General features: G+C 43.9%; 1 long non-coding RNA gene across 1 annotated transcript; it reads right to left on the minus strand.

The window, feature by feature from the left end:
• Positions 1 to 152: 152 nt before the first annotated feature.
• LOC129764780 (uncharacterized) lies at positions 153 to 1,406 on the minus strand. The gene is made up of 2 exons (XR_008741232.1): positions 706 to 1,406; positions 153 to 648 (listed from the first exon to the last, which is right to left on the minus strand). It is a non-coding gene; the product is annotated as an uncharacterized LOC129764780 (long non-coding RNA).
• Positions 1,407 to 6,664: the final 5,258 nt, after the last annotated feature.

Below are 6,664 nucleotides of genomic sequence, written 5' to 3' on the forward strand. Positions count from 1 at the left end.
GGCATTTCCAAAGGATTTGAACGATCTCTAATAATTCGCCGTTCCAAACGGGCAATAGCTACTGCAGATTCAAAGATGAATTCATCATCTACTTTATGAAAATTTCCGGAAAAAAATAGGCAATTTCGAATGCAATCCAGTTAAACTGTGAATTTTGAGATTATTTATATTTATTATTAACATGTAGACAGTTCAAGTATTTGGTATGCTATTACTAATGACGAGAATATACATCTTCTGCAGCCGCTATAACGCGGTACAAAATTAAATTGAAAGTTTACAATAGTTGACCCTAACTGATACGAGAAACTCAATTCAGCATACCGTTTCCTTTCTCCAAAAACACAAATCAGACTTTCAAAAATTACGAAAAGCTACTTAAGTAGTTAAAAACCGTATATGTTTAATCAACTTCTTCCATGTGTGGGGCATCCTCGGTGTCATCCACTAGTGGAGGAGCATCTTCATCAGTAGTTGCGGATGGAGTATCTGTGCTTATCCATTTCAAGACCCAGCTTGACCATAAGGTAGATGCGAGATGCGTGCTCACCGGGCTCATCCAGTGAGAATCCAAACGATAACAGCGCAGTTTCGGACAGTGGAATTACAATATTCTTGACAGCTCTATCATTTTTATCGGCTAATTGACTGTGAACAAAATTTAACTTCTAAATGTATTTGAATGCGATAATAAATATATCTTACCTTGATGACTTTTATGTGAGGCGACTATAATATTAATGTTCACTGTAATGTTATAAAGAATAGTCAACCTTCCGATAAACTTTTAGCAATAATTACGCTAAAATCAGCACCGGACACTAAGTCAAAAAACGAATGCGGAATCAAAACACGGATACGAAATCAAAACAATTGAAATAACATACACTCATATTAATGCAAAGGGACTATGCAAAAACAGATTTGAAAATATATTTTTATTTGTTTTCTTATGCCAGAGATATTATTTTTCATCAATTATAATAAGAGGAAAACATTTATAAAGATGAACGAAATTATTTCCTGTACATATTTGTAACAAGGAATGAAAATTTTTAAAATAAAAGAAATATATATTCATGAAACACATTAAATACATAGAGCCTTTGCAAAAAACACAAGCTTTGACATATATTTCAATGAACACTGCACCATTTGTAATTCATTGAGTATTTTACTCCAAAATGAACCTCTCACGTCAGGGCAATCGCCTTCGGCGATACGGTGACCTGGGTCATGTGACTTTGAGGAGTTCATTGTTGTCACATTCCATTCGCGTTGGAGAATCAGGCCCAATGTCAACATTTGGATAGCTTTCGAGGATGTCAAATTAGTGATAGTGAATAGGATTGAGCTATCTTGGATCGATATTTGGAAGATCGATCTTTTTCTCTCCGATTTACGCTTTTTCGGATCGATTCTTTCTACTCCAAATAAAATTGCGAAAATCGATCTTATCTTTGCTATCTTTCCGATCTTTTTGACCGTAAAAAAAAATTTTTTTTTCGGGATTCTCATTGATTCACACCAAAATCCACAAATTTCATAAACATTGGATCCTTTTCAAGGATGTCAAATTAGTGGTCGTATATTGAGGAGAAGCAGTTTTGTAAGTTTGGGTATCACAAAACAAGTGGTCACAAGTTCTTTTTAGGCGTCGTACACAAATTACGTAACGCTAAAAATCCGGATTTTGGACCCCCTCCCTCCATACGTTACGCAATTTCCTATCTATAATACACAGAAAGTAACGCACCTCCTCCTCTCCCGCGCTACATAATTTGTGCACGACGCCTTACAGGGGTCAAGATGAATGCTCTGGAAAATACATTATTTCTGGGCTTTCAAGTTTTTTGTTACTTTCATTCTGAGGATCAAACTGAAATGCTTTGAAAAGAAATGTGGAATGTTTATTTCATGTTTAAAGAAAGGCAATACTTATATAGAACGAGTAAATAAATTGGAAAAAAGGCATTTGATTTTTCAAAGATCGATTCAGCAAAAATAGATTCTTTGGTACCGATTTACCCAGTGAATCGATCCCTGCGCCGTTCAAAAAATCGATCCATCAAGATCGATCTTTTTCCAAAGATCGCCCAATCCTATATCGCAGACCACATTTCTGCCATCGTGATTTTGCTCATACAGACTTCGTCGGTTGGTGGAACAACACATTCACATATGAAATTGTTCTCATCGTTGTCTCTCGCCTCCTTTAAGTGGAGTGTTGAAAAGTAGGTGACCATGTGGTCCTCGATCGCTCTTGACTCTGTTATTGTTGTCTCCTGCTCTGTCTGCAGCTGCGTTATGACGGTTTTTTTCTTCGTCTCTCCCCCAACTGGAATATTGATATGGGTTCTCCCGCCACGTGCGTTTCGTTGATTCTCATGAAAGTTGAGAAAATGTTCATTGAAGCGCTAGCATTTCGCCTTTGAGTCGGTAAATATTTGTTAACATTTCTGGGTGCTGGTAGTGCCCATCGTAGGCGCGCCGTAACTCACCGTAGAGATGCTAATGTTTATTGTGGAATTCTTCGAACACGGATCGACTTTTCCACTTGAAAAAGAAAATATTTTAGGCTTCGCGAACAAGAGCGACCACTCAATCCAAGAGCCGTAATTTCTTCGCTGCCGGGTCCAGTGTTGCCACTTATACTGGAATTCCGCAACGTTTTCGTTAGTCATCAGATATGGTTGAAGGGTACAAAATCCACGACCATGATGGGGTAGACATAGACTGAGTGTGAGCGCTTTGTGGTCGGAGAGAGAGCAGACGTGGACATGTGCTGCTCGCAAATGGTCAAGCAGACCGCTGCTGACATATATCCGGCCCAGGCGCGACTGAGCGTTGCGACAGACATACGTGAAACCACCATCATGTGGACATAGTGTCTTCCATGCGTCATGCAGCTGTAGTTGTTGGACGACTGCTTTGAGAGCGGGACTCGCGTTCGAACTGCTTGAAACGCATGTTCGGAGCACGCAATTCAAATCGCCGGTCAGGACTACATTCGTGGTGTTATGACGAAGGTAGTGGGGAAGTGTGTAGTGGAAAACTTTGAACCTGAGGGTTCCTCCTGGTTCATGACACTCGGTAGTTCCGGAAACTCGTATGTGCCGGTCTCACACCAGCAGATTTTTTGGGTTGCAGTTGGCCTGTTAGTCTGTCCAGGTTGCTTCGTCATGTTCGCATAGCTTGTCTTGTACAGAAGATTTTTGCTCTGTACACATGATATGCCAGTGTGCGCTTGCTCTTTACAGTGGCGGCAGTGTTGATAATAGTAAGCCATGAATTAGATTTTAAATAAAATGTTCATTCTGTCTGTACCACTAGTCATAACCAGACGTATTTTATTAACGTAGTAACCATTAGGTTATGGGCCCAGGTACCATAGCTACGGACAACCAAGTGTGAAATTTTTTTTTTTTTGAAGAACGTTATTTCAAGATGTCTCTTGCTGGAGCTGGAAGCGGAAGTTCTGGAACAGGAAACGGAAGCGGAAGTTCCAGAACCGGAAGCGGACATGGCGGGGACGGAAATGGACGAAATTTCGGAGATAGAGGAAGATCGACCGGTAGTGGAGGGATTTCGCTGCCAGCCATGGAACGTCTTCGAGGCCGAGAAAACTATTCTTCATGGGCATTCGCGACCAAAATGCTGTTAATCCGTGAGGGAATTTGGGACGCTGTGAATGCACCGGAAGAAGGTGATCCGGAAAACGAGAGGTCGCTGAAAGCACTAGCTACGATATGCCTCAGTATTGAACCGATCAATTATAGCCTGGTCCAGTCGGCAAGCACAGCGAAATAAGCATGGGATAACCTCAAGAAAGCATTCCAGGATGACGGGATGACTCGGAGGATTGGGTTACTTCGTAAGTTGACCAGTATTCGCCTGGGAGACTATTCCACTGTTGAAGCGTACGTGAACGAGATGATGTGTACGAGTCATAAGCTGAGTGAAGCAGGATTCAAGGTTGACGATGAATGGTTGGCCAGTCTGTTGCTGATGGGACTCCCCGAGGTGTGGAGGCGATCTGGCGTAGTGGTAACATCCATGCCTCTCACGCTAAAGGTCACGAGTTCAATACTCACTCCCGACATTCTTCCAAAAATGGAAGTAAAAGTGACGAACCAGCCAAATGAGTTGAAAGTCACTATAATACAGATAAAAAAAAAAAAAAAAAAACTCCCCGAGGTATATGAACCAATTATAATGGGCCTCGAGGCGTCAGGAAGGAAAATCACAGCGGATTCGGTAAAGGCCAAAATACTTCAAGACGTCAAGGTTTCCAGCGATTCAAGCTCAAGCGGACATGATGGTGCGTTTTACTCCCAGCAGCGGAAAGGATCCAAGTCATTCAATAAGGCCAACGTGAAATGCTACAAGTGCAAGCGATTGGGGCACTACGCGGCGGAGTGTCCTGTAAAGGATGAGAAGCAGAAAAAGGTCAAATCCGACAAGCATATTGTATTCATGATAACGCAATCGTCAGCCAAGCGCGAGGTGAGCTGGATATTCGATTCGGATGCTACTTCACACATGTGCAACGGTGAAGTTACTTTGGAAGATGCTAAAGAAGTCCAGCAGCGAATCAGCGTGGCGAATAATGCTGTGTCGATGGTAGACGCCGTTGGCAGCGTGAAGATTGAAGCTGATGTCGGCAATGGCACGTGTAACGTTACTTTCTCCAACGTGTTGAGTATTCCCGACTTGGCAATCAATTTGATATCGGTGAGTAAGCTATGCAGTAATGGTCATTCGATTACATTCACCAAGGATGCATGTGAGGTGCGATCGGCTTCCAACGAGGTAGTGGCCATTGGACGAGAAAGCGGCGGACTCTACAAACTTTGTTTGGTGAATGAACGTATTTCGTATGTGGTCAAGAAAGAAAATGGCATGGTGCTGTGGCACCGAAGGATGGGGCATTTGAACGTGCACAGTTTGAAGATGCTTCGGTCCATAGCAACAGGAATCGATTTCGTTGATGCAGAGGTACAGTCATGTGTTGCGTGCTTGCAGGGCAAGCATTCTCGTCGCCCCTTCAAGAAGAGTGGAAACCGTGCAGGAGAAGTTCTGGAATTGATCCACAGTGATCTATGCGGCCCGATGGAGAACGTGTCAATCAGTGGTAGCCGGTATTTTCTAACGTTCATTGATGACAGCAGCCGCAAAATTCATGTGTTTTTTTTTAAGTCGAAGAAGCAAGTGTTGACGTATTTCCAAGACTTCAAATCGATGGTGGAGAACCAAACCGGCAAAAGAATCAAGCGCTTACGGACGGATAATCGCACGGAGTATGTGAATGGAGAGATGGAGAATTTTCTTCGCAAATCCGGGATTCATCATGAAGTAACGGTGCCGTACAACCCAGAGCAGAACGGGTTAGCGGAGAGAGCGAACCGTACGATCGTCGAGCGGGCACGATGTCTGTTGTTTGATGCCAACCTGGAAAAACGCTTCTGGGCGGAAGCTGTGTCAACTGCTGTGTTCCTGGCAAATCGATCACCGACGAAAGGCTTACGAGTGACCCCGGAGGAACGGTTCAGCGGTGTGAGACCAGACCTGTCCAAATTACGTGTGTTTGGAGCAAAAGTAATGTGCCATGTTCCGAAGGCGTTGCGATTGAAGTGGGATGCAAAATCCGAAGCTGGCATATTTGTTGGACATTCCGAGCATTCGAAGGGCCTTCGAGTGTTCAATCCAAGGACTGGAAAAGTATTTGTGTCTCGTGACGTCGTCTTCGTGAGCGAAGCTAGCGGAAATGCCATGCAGATGTCGGAAGCTGAGCCTGTGAATGAAATGATGGAATTAATGAGTGAAGAGATCGTTGAAGGTAATGAAGCTATCGGGTTGCCAACTGGTTCCACCGAAGGCAATGATGAAAATCAAAAAGACCTGTCGTCGGAGGACGAGACGGATTACGACAGCGCGAATTATAGTATCGAGACAATTCGGACAGCATCACCTGCTTTCCCCTCGCAACAAGAAGAGCAGCGATATGCTGTCCGGCGCAGCGAGCGGGAGCGCCGTATTCCAGGCAAGTACTATAATTTCGATTTGACGTATATTGTACTTCCTGAAACGTTTGTTGAATCTCAGGTAATCGGCAATGAGCGGGAAACCGAGCCGCAGACGGTCGGTCGAGCAATGGAGGCCGACGATCATGAGCTGTGGCGTGAGGCTATGGAAGCTGAGATGCAGGCGTTGAGAAGCAACAAGACGTGGAAGTTAACAGAGCTACCAGCGGGATGAAAAGTTTTGAAGTGCAAGTGGGTTTTCAAGCGGAAATTCAACTCGGACGGATCTGTGCAGAAGTATAAGGCAAGGCTCGTCATCAAAGGGTTCTCGCAAGCCAAGGGAGTCGACTATAACGAGACGTACTCGCCGGTGGTGAGACTCGCAAGCATTCGATTTCTGTTGGCACTGTCAGCGCAGCAGGATATGCGTATACACCAAATGGATGCCGTTACAGCGTTTCTTCTGGGAGAGTTGTCCGACGAAGAAATCTATATGGAGCAGCCTGAAGGATTCGTTGATAGGAAGTCTCCGAAGAAAGTTTGTCGTCTGCTGAAGGCTCTGTATGGATTGAAGCAAGCGAGTCGTGTCTGGAACACGAAATTGGATGCGGAAATGAAGCGTATGGGTTTGAAGCGATCTA

The sequence above is a fragment of the Toxorhynchites rutilus genome, chromosome 2 (assembly GCF_029784135.1).
Source record: "Toxorhynchites rutilus septentrionalis strain SRP chromosome 2, ASM2978413v1, whole genome shotgun sequence".
Lineage (NCBI taxonomy): Eukaryota > Metazoa > Arthropoda > Insecta > Diptera > Culicidae > Toxorhynchites > Toxorhynchites rutilus.